This window comes from Triturus cristatus, chromosome 1_2, assembly GCF_964204655.1.
Source record: "Triturus cristatus chromosome 1_2, aTriCri1.1, whole genome shotgun sequence".
NCBI lineage: Eukaryota > Metazoa > Chordata > Amphibia > Caudata > Salamandridae > Triturus > Triturus cristatus.
Window position 1 is genome coordinate 1,181,251,726 of NC_140580.1, and position 16,216 is coordinate 1,181,267,941.

The following is a 16,216-nucleotide window of genomic DNA, read 5'->3' on the forward strand; positions in this document are numbered from 1 at the left end:
CTTCCCCTTGACGTCTGTGTGCTTGCCCCTGCTCCCTCCTTTTTGCTCACCATGTTCCATGGACCTGCCACTGCCCCTCCTACTTTGAGTGTTCTGTGGAGTTGCAACTGCCCCTCCCTCCTGCCTAACATGGTCATATGACTGCCACCTGTCCCGGCTACCTCCAACCTGCTTGTGCGAGTGTCATGCCCCTATCCCCTCCCTCCTGCCCCTTCATGGTTCATTGTGGTGCCACTGTCTTCTGCTCTTCACGCTCTGTTGTGCTGTAACTTCTCCTCCTGTCAACCTCACATGGTCTGTTGTGAAGCCACTTTCCCTGCACTCTCTCACCTGTATCCAGCCCCTTCCCATCCAGTCTGTTCTCTTTGGTCCTTTGTGCATGCCCCTGCCCCCTCCCCGCCTCTAGCCCACCATGACCATTGTGCTGCCACTACCCCCCCCCACGCTTGCCATGCATGCCTACTGTGCTGCCACAGCCCCTCCCACCTGCCCTGTGTGGTCCGCTCCCCATGCCTAAAGCCCAAAAAGAATGTGTCCTTGTGTAATGTGACTGACACTCATGTAAAGCACTCCAATAACTTCGGGTTAAGTCTGTACTATGTAAAACTGCAAAAACACAAAACAATTAACTTTTATTGGATGCAAAAGCATTACAGCAAAAAGGTGTTTATCACACAATCTCTCTCAATGGGGACGACAAAAAAAAAAATCAACACAGGGAAAGATAGGAAAGAACCTTAGAGTCAGGAATGGGCACCAAACTGAGCCTAGTTGGACTCTTCAGCAAGGGTGTGCTTATCGAACAGGTACTCTGCCATTCCATTGCTAGGAGCACTCATTCTGCGCAGGTTTGTCACATGGTCACCCAAATCCTTAATGGACTTCACTTGCTCCTCCAGATAACGGGTCTCCAGAAAGTCGCACAAATGAGGATCGTTGCGATCAGTGGACACCTTGTGCAGATCCAGAAGTGACTGGTTCACACTCTTTTCCAGCTGCAGGGCACCCTCCATGGCCTCCAGACCACTGACCCACTCGTCCAGTTCCGGCTTCTTGACATCCTGAAGGAAGATATGGCCTCCCCGCTGGTTCTGCAGCTTCATCAGTTTCTCAGCATGCTCACGCTCCTCGTGAGACTGGTGCAAGAAGAACTCGGCAAAGTTCTTCAGGGCAACGTCATCATGATCAAAGTAGTAGCACATAGACAAGTAAACATAGGAGGCGTAAAGCTCGAGGTTGATCTGGCGGTTGATGGTGCGTCACAGTCCTGGTGGTAGTTTTGCCTCACCTGGGAGCTCATGGTGTATAAGAGAGATTAGACGAGTCTGGGAGAGGCTGGGCTTCTAAAAGAGCCTTTACGAGATATTCTCCTAGAGGCAGCCGGGGACTGTACCGATAACACGGAGATGGGCTGAGGTCAGGCGAGAACTGGGCTGAGGTGCAGGTGTCGATGCTGACTTCTTCAGTGTGTCCTTGACCTTGGGAATCTAGCTTCTTTCCCTAGTCAGAACAGATGCACCTGGGGCTGTTGCAGGCAGAGAGCTCCGTCCAAGCACTGTTGGAGCAGGAGCACTCGGTGTGCGCGACAAATAACGACCTACAGTTAAATATAGTCTCTTCTTTCTCACTTCTGACACTGGGATATACTTGGGCCACATTCAGGCTCTTTTCTCTCTGGCGGCCATCTAGGGAGGCTTGTTTGTTATGAAGCTCCCTAATCTCCTCATTTACTGCAGTATCCTCAGTAGAAAATGCTTTCAGTTTTCGACTTCAATTCCACCAAGATGTGCAACACTTTTGGAATAAAGTCAGATTATTAGCACAGTAGTTGTTCATCAGAACACTGTAGTAAACTGCTGATCATCAGGCAACTGGCAGTCTGCTGCTGGTGTTGAAAGCGCATGCTGAAGCCTACATGTCAGAATATTTTAATGATTTAGGCTTCCCCCAGATATCTTTATTTGCAGTCCCTTAAATGTCTCAACAACTACTGAACGGATTTACACCTAATAACTGAAAGTGTGATCTGCAAACCTAAATCTACCTTCCTGACAAATTTTGTCCCGTGGTTTGGGCTGTAGTTGTGCTCAAAACTCCTATGGGAAATCATATATTTTTTAGCCCCCTTTCTCTTGACCCATTGGTTCACAGATCACCCCAAAACTTTCCATGCACAACAAGACTCCTAGGACCAGTGTACCCCGAAAGCTGCACGCGCGCACCTCTGTGCCGCCAAGCGCGCAGTGTCCGGTCTGAAGCGCGCACATCCTGGGTAAGCATTCGCGCCGCACGCTTTTAAATCGCGAGCGGCGCGAAAAACGGTAATTTGCTGATTGCGGGGAGCCTATGCCTGCAGGGGCTCCGGCACTTGCCGCATTTCTTTAATAATGGAGCGCTGCTGAGGGCTCTTTGTGGGCCTTTGTGAAAATATTTGTTAATTGCAACACCGGCATGCGCTGCAATTAACACATATTTTCAGAATGGCCCACAATCAGCCCCCAGCCGCGCATCTATTAAGAGAAGAAATGCAACAAGTTCAAAAGCACGACGTGTGCGTTACACGTCGTGCTTTTGGACTTGATGCATGTCTTGTCTTAATGAAACACGACTGCGGGCTGATTGTAGGCCATTGTGAAGGTCTCTTGCTTCCTGCCCAGACGAGACAAGGAAGGTGTCCACTTCTGCTCTGCCGCTGGCAGCTGCGCCACCTCTTTCTTACTCTTATTCCCTCTCTGTCTGTCTAGCTCCTCCTCACTTACCGAAAACCGTGACTCAAGAAATGGTTCTCACCCTCTTTCTTCCTGTCGTTCATTTGTTCCCCTGTGAAATGGATGCAAAAAAGAAAAACACTTTTGCTGGAAATGCCGTTTTGACATTTTTCTATTCCAAAGCGCAGCCTGGGAAATAAAAGGTTCAAAATATGAAAAATCAATAACTAAACAAAGCAAGACGTGGTGTTCTTAAAGTGGCCAGATCGGTTTTATTCAAAACCCAAAAATATCAGCGTCACTTTATTGAGTTTGCCAGTCAAGCGCTGTTTTCCCCCGGTGGGGACGTGCGCCAAACCTAGAGATACTGCAATACCTGGTTGATGGGTGGATTGGAAAACAAAATGTGCACGGCGGCTTTGTGTTCACAAATGTGGTCTTTTTAAACCATACTGCTTACGCTTTGTGAGCATATAAGCAGTGGGCATTGAAATGGGTCCTTTCTGGGCCCTGTAGTTTTCAGGCAAAAGCACTCACTGATTTCTGAATAGTGAGTGTAAAAGCGTTAAGTTAAGCATCCAGTTGTTTATAGCAGGTCAAATTGGATTGTAGTTGAAGGCAGTGTGAATTTCTCTCAGTGGGGCAGTATGTTGTTCAGCGGGGGAGCGGATGTAGTACTGGGGGCAGAGCTGCCGAATTTAGAACTGGGGAACCAGTTTCAGCCTTCATGAGCAGTCCCCCAGACCACTCTCCTGAGTGAGCACATTGCCATGCTAGACCTTAGAAGGCCCTGCAAATCCGGAAACGCCCTGTGTCTTAACACCAGCAGGTGGACCCTAGCAGTGGCAAGTGTGGGTTCACCTTGAAGGCTTGCCCACCACAATCCATACTAAAGTTCACCTCTAGTCCTGCAGGCAGGCCTACGAAGTAGCGGACCCTAGAGCAACAGTGACTGTCACTGAGGTCACAGGATCCCCAGAGAAGAGCTGGCTCTGGGGCAGTGCGACCGGTGATACCGCAACGGGTGCTGACTTTGAGTGGGGGCGTTGTATATTGTGGTTTTAAAAGCACTTGCTGCCTCCTTCCTGGCCTACAGCAATTTTCGGCAATAATAAAAATGTCATGATAACTCCGGTGAATAAAAGTCTTCCTAGAGCGAGTTTGGAGTTTTGTCTAGTGGAAGTTTTGACTCATGGAAAGATAGCGCAGAGGTTTTTTTTTATTTTTTTATTAGTTTATTTCAATTTCAGATTCAAAAAGAGCACATACAGATGGTTATGCTGTAGCAATTGATGACACATTAACAGTTCGTAAACTCGGGGTGGCAGGAGATATCGAGAATGAATTAGATGACAATCGTAGACACACAAACACTTGATAGTAATCAATCAGGTATACAATGTGGCAGTGGAGGATTACAGTACATTAATGACATGAGCACTCAGACATCAGTGACAGTCAACAGGTATGCAGTTAGTGGGCCCCAAATATCACGAGGTTTGGAAGTACTAGGCAATTCCTCAGCATAGATAGCGCAGAGGGTTAATGTGCCTGCTGCTAGGAACATGTACCATGCCCATCACAAAGTGCACATATTGTAAATAGGTCAGTGGGTTACTGCTTTTGTCAGTAAGATTCTTTTGCTACTTGAAGTTTATAAGTTAAAATCCTAACAAAGAACAGGGAGCTATTAACTTTCATCTTAGAGCTGCATACAGACTGCAAGGTATAAACTAGAGCTTTATGGATTTTTTCCCTAAGCCTTTGATTATCCTAATGTTGCAAAAAGTGTTCATTTGGATAGAAATCATTAACGATTATTAAAGTAACCCCCAATCATGGTATTAAGTTTTAAATTCTGAGTTTGTGTTTCTCCGGATCAATCACTATTAAACTATACTGCCTACTAGTATGGTTGTCATGTGACTCCTACACCTTGTAGTCCTTTGTCTTACGTAACATTTCCTATACAGTGATTTACACACGTAAAATTGATTGTCTCTGTGTATATTGCGGACGACAGAAAATCCATGGCTCGGAAACAAATGGCTTGTGCTTCCACTTTTAAGCATATTTGGGACATTCTGTGATTGGAAACATATCCCACTTTGTGAATTTATTTTAATGTCAATAACTCATATTAATCGTTAAATAATCACGTGTATCCATTGGTTGAATTACATAACATAATAAGCTGTAACTGGTCAGTGAAATGCCAAACAAATACTAAAGATCCTGGCCACACCTCTAACTCCGCCCACTGATCCAATCCTCAGGTTATTCCCGCCCCCTGAGTCTCCGCCCACAGTTCCCCTACTCTTTTTTCCCCACTTCGACCACTGATCTGGGTGCAATGACAGAAGAAGCAAAATATCAGTCGGGGGCAACTATTCGAAGCACAGATTTTTCGCTTAATTGCTTTGATAAACCCCCCCCCCCCTAGATTTTTCATTCAACTTAAAGCCTGGGTCTACACGCGCGGTCGGGTTCTTGGCGCACATAGCCTTGGCTGAAGCGCACAGAAACCTTACTCTGCCGCACATAGAGGAAAAAAATTAGAGGGAACATTGCCTAGGACACTATGTTTTGGGAAACATTTGTGAAGATTGGTCAAACAACGCATAAGATATATATATATGTCAGCAGTTATCCTCTTGCAGCTTTAACACCGCAGGCTGCTGTGAACGGTAAAGCCGGGGTCCATCCCTACACTAGAGCTTTCCTCCGCTGATGGTGGTCTACGAGGGGTAAAGCCAGGGTCCAACCCTGGTTCTAGAGCTTTCTTCCGCTGATGGTGGTCTACGAGGGGTAATGCCAGGTCCAACCCTGGTTCTAGAGCTTTCCTCCGCTGATGGTGGTCTATGAGGGGTAAAGCCGGGGTCCATCCCTGCACTAGAGCATTCCTCCGCTGATGGTGGTCTACGAGGGGTAAAGCTGGGGTCCAACCCTGCACTAGAGCATTCCTCCGCTGATGGTGGTCTACGAGGGGTAAAGCCGGGGTCCAACCCTGCACTAGAGCATTCCTCCGCTGATGGTGGTCTACGAGGGGTAAAGCCGGGGTCCAACCCTGCACTAGAGCATTCCTAGGCTGATGGTGGTCTATGAGGGGTAAAGCCGGGGTCCATCCCTGCACTAGAGCTTTACTCCGCTGATGGTGGTCTACGAGGGGTAAAGCTGGGGTCCAACCCTGCTGCTAGAGCTTTCCTCAGCTGATGGTTATCTACGAGGGTTAAAGCCGGGGTCCAGCCCTGCACTAGAGCTTTCCTCCGCTGATGGTGGTCTATGAGGGGTAAAGCCGGGGTCCAACCCTGCACTAGAGCATTCCTCCGCTGATGGTGGTCTACGAGGGGTAAAGCCGGGGTCCATCCCTGCACTAGAGCTTTCCTCCGCTGATGGTGGTCTACGAGGGGTAAAGCCGGGGTCCATCCCTGCACTAGAGCATTCCTCCGCTGATGGTGGTCTACGAGGGGTAAAGCCGGGGTCCATCCCTGCACTAGAGCTTTCCTCAGCTGATGGTGGTCTACGAGGGGTAAAGCCGGGGTCCAACCCTGGTTCTAGAGCTTTCCTCCGCTGATGGTGGTCTATGAGGGGTAAAGCCGGGGTCCATCCCTGCACTAGAGCATTCCTCCGCTGATGGTGGTCTACGAGCTGTAAATCCGGGGTCCATCCCTGCACTAGAGCTTTCCTCCGCTGATGGTGGTCTATGAGGGGTAAAGTCAGGGCCCAATCCTGCTGCTAGAGCTTTCCTCAGCTGATGGTGGTCTACGAGGGGTAAAGCCGGGGTCCAACCCTGCTGCTAGAGCATTCCTCCGCTGATGGTGGTCTACGAGGGGTAAAGCTGGGGTCCAAACCTGCACTAGAGCTTTCCTCCGCTGATGGTTGTCTACGAGGGGTAAAGCCGGGGTCCATCCCTGCACTAGAGCATTCCTCCGCTGATGGTGGTCTATGAGGGGTGGAGCCGGGGTCCAACCCTGGTGCTAGGGCTTTCCTCAGCTGATGGTGGTCTATGAGGGGTAAAGTCAGGGCCCAATCCTGCTGCTAGAGCTTTCCTCAGCTGATGGTGGTCTACGAGGGGTAAAGCCGGGGTCCAACCCTGGTGCTAGGGCTTTCCTCAGCTGATGGTGGTCTATGAGGGGTAAAACCGGGGTCCATCCCTGCACTAGAGCATTCCTCCGCTGATGGTGGTCTACGAGGGGTAAAGCTGGGGTCCAACCCTGCACTAGAGCTTTCCTCCGCTGATGGTGGTCTATGAGGGGTAAAGCCGGGGTCCAACCCTGCACTAGAGCATTCCTCCGCTGATGGTGGTCTACGAGGGGTAAAGCCGGGGTCCATCCCTGCACTAGAGCTTTCCTCAGCTGATGGTGGTCTACGAGGGGTAAAGCCGGGGTCCATCCCTGCACTAGAGCATTCCTCCGCTGATGGTGGTCTACGAGGGGTAAAGCCGGGGTCCATCCCTGCACTAGAGCATTCCTCCGCTGATGGTGGTCTACGAGGGGTAAAGCCAGGGTCCAACCCTGCACTAGAGCATTCCTCCGCTGATGGTGGTCTACGAGGGGTAAAGCCGGGGTCCATCCCTGCACTAGAGCTTTCCTCCGCTGATGGTGGTCTACGAGGGGTAATGCCAGGTCCAACCCTGGTTCTAGAGCTTTCTTCCGCTGATGGTGGTCTACGAGGGGTAATGCCAGGTCCAACCCTGGTTCTAGAGCTTTCCTCCGCTGATGGTGGTCTATGAGGGGTAAAGCCGGGGTCCATCCCTGCACTAGAGCTTTCCTCCGCTGATGGTGGTCTACGAGGGGTAAAGCTGGGGTCCAAACCTGCACTAGAGCATTCCTCCGCTGATGGTGGTCTACGAGGGGTAAAGCTGGGGTCCAACCCTGCACTAGAGCATTCCTCCGCTGATGGTGGTCTACGAGGGGTAAAGCCGGGGTCCAACCCTGCACTAGAGCATTCCTCCGCTGATGGTGGTCTACGAGGGGTAAAGCTGGGGTCCAACCCTGCACTAGAGCTTTCCTCCGCTGATGGTGATCTATGAGGGGTAAAGCCGGGGTCCATCCCTGCACTAGAGCTTTCCTCAGCTGATGGTTATCTACGAGGGGTAAAGCCGGGGTCCAACCCTGCACTAGAGCATTCCTCCGCTGATGGTGGTCTACGAGGGGTAAAGCCGGGGTCCAACCCTGCACTAGAGCATTCCTCCGCTGATGGTGATCTATGAGGGGTAAAGCTGGGGTCCAACCCTGTACTAGAGCTTTCCTCCGCTGATGGTGGTCTATGAGGGGTAAAGCCGGGGTCCATTCCTGCACTAGAGCATTCCTCCGCTGATGGTGGTCTACGAGGGGTAAAGCCGGGGTCCATCCCTGCACTAGAGCATTCCTCCGCTGATGGTTGTCTACGAGGGGTAAAGCCGGGGTCCATCCCTGCACTAGAGCATTCCTCCGCTGATGGTGGTCTACGAGGGGTAAAGCCGGGGTCCATCCCTGCACTAGAGCATTCCTCCGCTGATGGTGGTCTACGAGGGGTAAAGCCGGGGTCCAACCCTGCACTGGAGCTTTCCTCAGCTGATGGTGGTCTATGAGGGGTAATGCCAGGTCCAACCCTGGTGCTAGAGCTTTCCTCAGCTGATCATGGTCTATGAGGGGTAAAGTCAGGGCCCAACCCTGCTGCTTGAGCTTTCCTCAACTGATGGTTCTCTATTAGGGGTAAAGCCGTTGTCCAGCCCTGCACTAGAGCTTTCCTCAGCTGATGGTGGTCTATGAGGGGTAAAGCCGGGGTCCAACCCTACACTGGAGCTTTCCTCAGCTGATGGGAGTCTATGAGGGGTAAAGCCGGGGTCCAACCCTCCTGCTAGCGCTTTCATCAGCTGATGGTTCTCTATGAGGGGTAAAGCCGGGGTCCAACCCTGCTGCTACAGCTTTCCTCAGCTGATGGTGGTTTACGAGGGGTAAAGCCGGGGTCCAACCCTGCTGCTAGAGCATTCCTCCGCTGATGGTGGTCTACGAGGGGTAAAGCTGGGGTCCAAACCTGCACTAGAGCATTCCTCCGCTGATGGTGGTCTACGAGGGGTAAAGCCGGGGTCCATCCCTGCACTAGAGCATTCCTCCGCTGATGGTGGTCTACGAGGGGTAAAGCCAGGGTCCAACCCTGCACTAGAGCATTCCTCCGCTGATGGTGGTCTACGAGGGGTAAAGCCGGGGTCCATCCCTGCACTAGAGCTTTCCTCCGCTGATGGTGGTCTACGAGGGGTAATGCCAGGTCCAACCCTGGTTCTAGAGCTTTCTTCCGCTGATGGTGGTCTACGAGGGGTAATGCCAGGTCCAACCCTGGTTCTAGAGCTTTCCTCCGCTGATGGTGGTCTATGAGGGGTAAAGCCGGGGTCCATCCCTGCACTAGAGCTTTCCTCCGCTGATGGTGGTCTACGAGGGGTAAAGCTGGGGTCCAAACCTGCACTAGAGCATTCCTCCGCTGATGGTGGTCTACGAGGGGTAAAGCTGGGGTCCAACCCTGCACTAGAGCATTCCTCCGCTGATGGTGGTCTACGAGGGGTAAAGCCGGGGTCCAACCCTGCACTAGAGCATTCCTCCGCTGATGGTGGTCTACGAGGGGTAAAGCTGGGGTCCAACCCTGCACTAGAGCTTTCCTCCGCTGATGGTGATCTATGAGGGGTAAAGCCGGGGTCCATCCCTGCACTAGAGCTTTCCTCAGCTGATGGTTATCTACGAGGGGTAAAGCCGGGGTCCAACCCTGCACTAGAGCATTCCTCCGCTGATGGTGGTCTACGAGGGGTAAAGCCGGGGTCCAACCCTGCACTAGAGCATTCCTCCGCTGATGGTGATCTATGAGGGGTAAAGCTGGGGTCCAACCCTGTACTAGAGCTTTCCTCCGCTGATGGTGGTCTATGAGGGGTAAAGCCGGGGTCCATTCCTGCACTAGAGCATTCCTCCGCTGATGGTGGTCTACGAGGGGTAAAGCCGGGGTCCATCCCTGCACTAGAGCATTCCTCCGCTGATGGTGGTCTACGAGGGGTAAAGCCGGGGTCCATCCCTGCACTAGAGCATTCCTCCGCTGATGGTTGTCTACGAGGGGTAAAGCCGGGGTCCATCCCTGCACTAGAGCATTCCTCCGCTGATGGTGGTCTACGAGGGGTAAAGCCGGGGTCCATCCCTGCACTAGAGCATTCCTCCGCTGATGGTGGTCTACGAGGGGTAAAGCCGGGGTCCAACCCTGCACTGGAGCTTTCCTCAGCTGATGGTGGTCTATGAGGGGTAATGCCAGGTCCAACCCTGGTGCTAGAGCTTTCCTCAGCTGATCATGGTCTATGAGGGGTAAAGTCAGGGCCCAACCCTGCTGCTTGAGCTTTCCTCAACTGATGGTTCTCTATTAGGGGTAAAGCCGTTGTCCAGCCCTGCACTAGAGCTTTCCTCAGCTGATGGTGGTCTATGAGGGGTAAAGCCGGGGTCCAACCCTACACTGGAGCTTTCCTCAGCTGATGGGAGTCTATGAGGGGTAAAGCCGGGGTCCAACCCTCCTGCTAGCGCTTTCATCAGCTGATGGTTCTCTATGAGGGGTAAAGCCGGGGTCCAACCCTGCTGCTACAGCTTTCCTCAGCTGATGGTGGTCTACGAGGGGTAAAGCCGGGGTCCAACCCTGCTGCTAGAGCATTCCTCCGCTGATGGTGGTCTACGAGGGGTAAAGCCGGGGTCCATCCCTGCACTAGAGCATTCCTCCGCTGATGGTGGTCTACGAGGGGTAAAGCCAGGGTCCAACCCTGCACTAGAGCATTCCTCCGCTGATGGTGGTCTACGAGGGGTAAAGCCGGGGTCCAACCCTGCACTAGAGCTTTCCTCCGCTGATGGTGGTCTACGAGGGGTAAAGCCAGGGTCCAACCCTGGTGCTAGAGCTTTCCTCAGCTGATCATGGTCTATGAGGGGTAAAGTCAGGGCCCAACCCTGCTGCTTGAGCTTTCCTCAACTGATGGTTCTCTATGAGGGGTAAAGCCGGGGTCCAGCCCTGCACTGGAGCTTTCCTCAGCTGATGGTGGTCTACGAGGGGTAAAGCCAGGGTCCAACCCTGCTGCTACAGCTTTCCTCAGCTGATGGTGGTCTATGAGGGGTAAAGCTGGGGTCCATCCGTCCTGCTAGCGCTTTCCTCAGCTGATGGTGGTCTACGAGGGGTAAAGCCAGGGTCCAACCCTGCTGCTACAGCTTTCCTCAGCTGATGGTGGTCTATGAGGGGTAAAGCTGGGGTCCAACCCTCCTGCTAGCGCTTTCATCAGCTGATGGTTCTCTATGAGGGGTAAAGCCGGGGTCCAGCCCTGCTGCTAGAGCATTCCTCCGCTGATGGTTGTCTATGAGGGGTAAAGTTGGGGCCCAACCCTGCTGCTAGAGCTTTCCTCAGGTAGAGAAGATTTACTGACAGACAGGCCACAAGCTACAACTGACAGTGCGTGCCCCTGAGAGCAGCCCTTTGGAGGGTGGAAAGGGGTTCGTATGGACCCCCCCCAGACATCCCCTTGCAGGCAGGTGCAGTCACTGACTGCTCCACCTGCAGGGGGATTGCTAATCCCCTCTAAAAGTGCAGGCTTCAAAGCAGCCGCTCTGTTATTCACATGAATGCGCTGCCCCGGGGGAAGCGCAAGTTAGCAGCTGCCCTGGGGGCAGGGCATTCATCAATGTGCACTGCATATTCCTTCATTGCGCTGGGCGCACCTTTTAAAAAGTGCACCGCATGTATATTGCGGCCCCAGAGTGGGACGGGGACCCCCTGACCTCACCCTTCACCTGTCCCGTATTATCAGAATAGGACAGGAACCCCTGACCTCATCCTTCACTTCTCTAGCAACATCAGAATAGGACAGGGGCCCGGACTTCTCCCTTCACTCCTCCAGCAACATCAGATTGGGACAGAAACCCCTGACCTCACCCTTCACCCCTCCAGCAACATCAGAATAGGACAGGGGCCCCTGGCCACTCCCTTCACCCCTCTAGTAACATCGGAATGGGACAGGAACCCCTGACCTCACTAGCCAAGTAAGAAGACCAAGAGACTCCTCCAGTAATATCAGAATGGGACAGGGGCCCCTGACCTCTCCTTTCACCCCTCCAGTAACATCAGAATAGGACAGGATTTAAAGAGGGTGGCCAGCTGGAAGAACCTTCCATTAACTATCTACGGGAGGGTTCATTTAGTAAATAGGTCTATTCTCCCTAAGCTGACATTTATTTAATTGCATCCCACTCAAATTCCCCTAGGAAATAATCAATAACATACAGGGAAAAATAACTTGTTTTATTTGGGCTTCCCGCGGAGTACGGCTCGCCTGAAAAAAGCTAAGGCGTCGTCTTCAGAAGGGCGGCTTGGCCTTGCCAGACCTCCATCTATACTGTATGGCATTTCAATTTAAAAACCTTTGAATGCTTATAGGGGAGCCAGATTCTTCCACTTGGGGAGTTTTATAAGGGTAAATGACTAATGAGTTTGGGACAGCAGCCTTTCTATACAAGTTTGGTGCCCAAAAGTACTTAAAAAAAGTATGGTTGAAGGTCCTAAAAGCAGCATTAACTCTTTAGAGTGCAGTGAGGAGGATGTTTAATATAGGGTACTATTCAGAATTCGCACCGATCTGGGATTCCCCGGGGACACCGGAATGTCTGAAGGATGGATTGACTCTTCCTTTGAAGCAAGCAGGGCTGTCCAAGTGGGGGACCTGAGATCAGTAGATGAATTGCTGCCTTGGGAGGTGCTGAGCATAAAAACTACCAATAGACTGTCTAGATTTAAATATGTCCATCTCACGTCATGGCTTTCAACAACCTTCCAGGAGACGGGTGGGTTATGGGACTTTGAGATTACCCTCCATGATGTTAGTGTAAAAAGTAAAGAAGTAAAGAAGTGGTACGGCAATTTCTGGAAGCAGAGGAAAAGAAGCTGGAGACTCCTCATGGGATCTGGCGGGGCACATTCAAGGAAGAAAATCTACACCTACTTTGGACGGACTCATTAAAATTATTATACTCAATAGTTACTGTGAGAAAGTGCCATCTTTCTTGCATGGTATGCCCCCACTTTTTGCTGAATTGCTGAATGTACTTTGACTGAGTGTGCCCTGGACTTCTGCCAAACAGGTGCCCAGGGCCTATGTTCCTTCCCTACAACCCAAATTGGCAAACCCTGGCCACATGTCAGCCCCTGGTAAATGATACCCTAGGTACCCAGGGCCTTGTGACCATGGAAGGCCTCTAAGGGCTGCAGCACTCATTGTGCCACCCGTAGAGGCCCTGTACCCTAACACAAACACACTGCCCTTGCAGGCTGAGTGTCTGGGTAAAAGACAAAACAGAGTCGACATGGCACACATCCGTGTGTGCCATGCCCACAACCTACACAGCCCTGGCATACATCAGCCATCCCTCTAGCTGGGTGCCCTATGCCAGTGGTGTGGGCATGAGCCCTGTGCCCCTACAGTACCCAGGTCCATTCCTGGGCACTGTAAGTGCAGTGCTGCCATTTAAGAGTATATGGTACTGGGAGCTCGTCAAACACGAACTCCACAGCACCATGATGGCAACACTGAAGACTGAGAAGTTTGGTATCAAACTTCTCAGCACATTAAACCCGCACTGATGCCAGTATGGGATTTAATGTACAATGCACTACAGAGGGCATCTTACAGATGCCCCCTGAAACCTAACCTACAATCCACGTCTTGTCTGAGAGGCTGCCTAGGCTGCCACACAGCAGACATGTTGCTGGACCCCTGGGTGGAGAGCCCCCACTCTCCTGGGCCTGCAACAATGCTCATCCTGGGCGAGGTGCTAGGTCTCCTCCCCCAGGAGGGGCAGGAGGAAGCTTCAAAGGCATGCCGCCTTTGTGAGCTTCTGCAGGCCACTTGCTGTACTCAGCAACTGGCCCCCACCGGTTCTGACCCCCACTCTGGCGGGAAAACTGTCCGGAAACTCCAAGTAAGGACAGGGGATGTGTCAGCCCTGCCATCCCCACCCCTCAGGTGGGGGAGGCGAGGTGAAGCACATCTCCAGGCCCTTGCCATCTTGAAGATGGGGAGCCCTACCCAATCAGGACTAGGCCAGTGCCCCCTTCCCACAGGAGAGTGGCAGGATAGGGGGTGTACCCACCCCAGGACAGGGACCCAGTGGTCCCTGCCCTTAACCTACCTGTAACGCCCCTAAATTTAGTATTTTGGGGCACCCTGAACCTTCCATCCTCAGATTCCAGAATCTAAAACAGCTAAGAAGATCAAGAAGAAAGAAGACCTGTCGTGCAGCTGCTAAGAAGAGGAAGACACCAACTGCTTTGGCCCCAGCCCTACCGGCCTGTCGACCCCCGAACCTGCTCCTGCTAAATCCTGTGGCCAGCAACCTCACAAACCTACCTTGTGACTCTGAGCACCTGGGACTCTCACGAGCAGTGGCTCTGCTCAAAGCAAGTATATAACCCCTGGCACCAGCCCGAAACCGCGAACCCTGCACACTCTGCACCCGCCTAGCCTGGCCTTTGCTGGAGTGGATAAAGACCCCAAGGACGTCCCCCCAGCGACTGGGACCCCGAATCCGGCACCCAAGGACCCACCTCGACGCTCCTGACTACGCCTTCAGCCTCAGAACCAGGGACCCCCCCCCCACCGCGATCAACAGAGGGTAAGATTTCCCGACACCAAAAGGCACCCCTACACCCAGCGCCTTGCGGACCCCTGTGTCCAACTCTTGGGTATCTACCTATCGTCCAACTGCCCAACTTTACCTCTCGAAGTGGTGGGCACACCTGAAGAATCTTTGTCCCCGAGCTTGCAGCCTTTGTTCATCCTTGACCATTGACTGTTTTTCTGTGAAATTTCTTCTAAGTGTCGATTTTTGCAAACTACAAAAGATTCTTAAAAAATCGTACCAACTGTGAAAACGTAATTACTTACCATTTTTAGATAGATGTCCCAGTACTGAGCCTAGGAGCCCAGCACTGGATTACAAAAGTAATAAGAACATACTTTACCCGTAACTCTGATTTTCTTCCATAGGAAACCATGGACTGTTTGTCTGAGAAATTTCTTCTGTGTCGATTTTGCAAACTTATAAATATTCCTTAAAAATCGCCTGTATAACTTAAATGCAGTTTCTCAACTGCTTACAGGTGGTACACTAGTGCTGGATCCAGGATCCAACCCTCACCTAGAAAAAGTAACCATAACCCCACTTACCTGCTAAGTGAATTTCCTTCCATAGGATAACATTGGTAATTTGATCAGAAAATGTTTCTAAGTGTCAACTTTTAAAATAGCAAAATATTGCTTAAAAATCACAACAGTAACCAAAACGAATTTACTCAGTTGTTTCCAAGAACTGTCCCAGGACTGAATCTAGGATCCAGTCCTGGAGTTAGAAAAGTAATCCTGAAAGTAATCAATTGCATTTAACTTAAAATACCCATTGAGCTCAAAGTATTATTGTGTTTGAAATTGTGTTGCCTATTGCAACAAACTGTAACTATTGCATTTAAAAGTCAATTGCCTATTGCAAAGTATTTAACTAAACATCTCATTCTGAGAAAGTATATTTTAATTCCAATTGTTGGTTCTAAAATAAAACAAGCATATATTTTTTATATATAAACCATTGGCCTAGAGTTCAGTTCTTGAGTGTGTGAGACCATTTGCTGACTGAGTGTGTGCAACAAATGCTTTACACTGTCCTCTGATACTGCCTTACTGCTCGACCAAGCTACCACTTTAGAGAGTAAGGTTCTATCTAACTTTAACCTCTGCCAAACCTCTGGAGACTCTTGGACTCTATACACACTGTACCTCACTTTGGTGCAGTATATATAGAGCCACTTTCCTACAGTTACACCTGCAAATCTTAAAAGACATCACATTTTTTAAATAAATAGGTTGTATTGGACTCCTCAAAGAGTGGCTAAGTTCGTGTTACAGCCTGTTACCAGATGTAATCTTCCAAGAGCCAATGATGTACATATCTTTTTTACATGCCCCGCAATAAAAGAATAGTGAAAGGTTGTAGAAACTACTATAAGAGACATCTTAGGGGAACCCATAATCTTGACAGTGGCTTTAGTACTCCTAGTGGTAGATAATAATTTACATATTACCTTGAACAGTAAGCAAAAGGGTTTGATATTCCATCTATTGCTTATGGCCAGACGATAAATATGTAAACACTGGATAGATCCTGTGCCCGCACATCCTACCGGATGGTTGAAAATGTTTAAGTGGACTAGCAAAATGGATATCAAATGCAATTCACGTAGTGCGGGGGAACTTTATAAAATGGGCAAGTTAGCATTGTGGAACAAAGTAGGGCTGTGTCGGAATATAACAAATCTTTCCATAGTCCTGTCCAGCAACATTAGAATAGGACAGGGGCACCTGACCTTCCCTTCACCCCTCCAGTAACATCAGAATGGGACAGGGGCCACTGGCCTCTCCCTTCCCCCCTCCAGTAACATCAGAATGGGACAGGCGGCACTGACCTCACCAGCTATAACAG

The 16,216-nt window shown here is 50.8% G+C and overlaps 1 protein-coding gene and 1 pseudogene across 8 annotated transcripts in view; both read right to left on the minus strand.

Annotated features, from left to right (window-relative positions):
* Positions 1-16,216, minus strand: part of ODF2 (outer dense fiber of sperm tails 2) — a 433,573-nt gene that overhangs the window by 31,465 nt on the left and 385,892 nt on the right. The gene's annotated exons all lie outside the window — the stretch shown is intronic.
* On the minus strand, positions 750-1,300 carry LOC146868977 (ferritin heavy chain, oocyte isoform pseudogene; annotated as a pseudogene).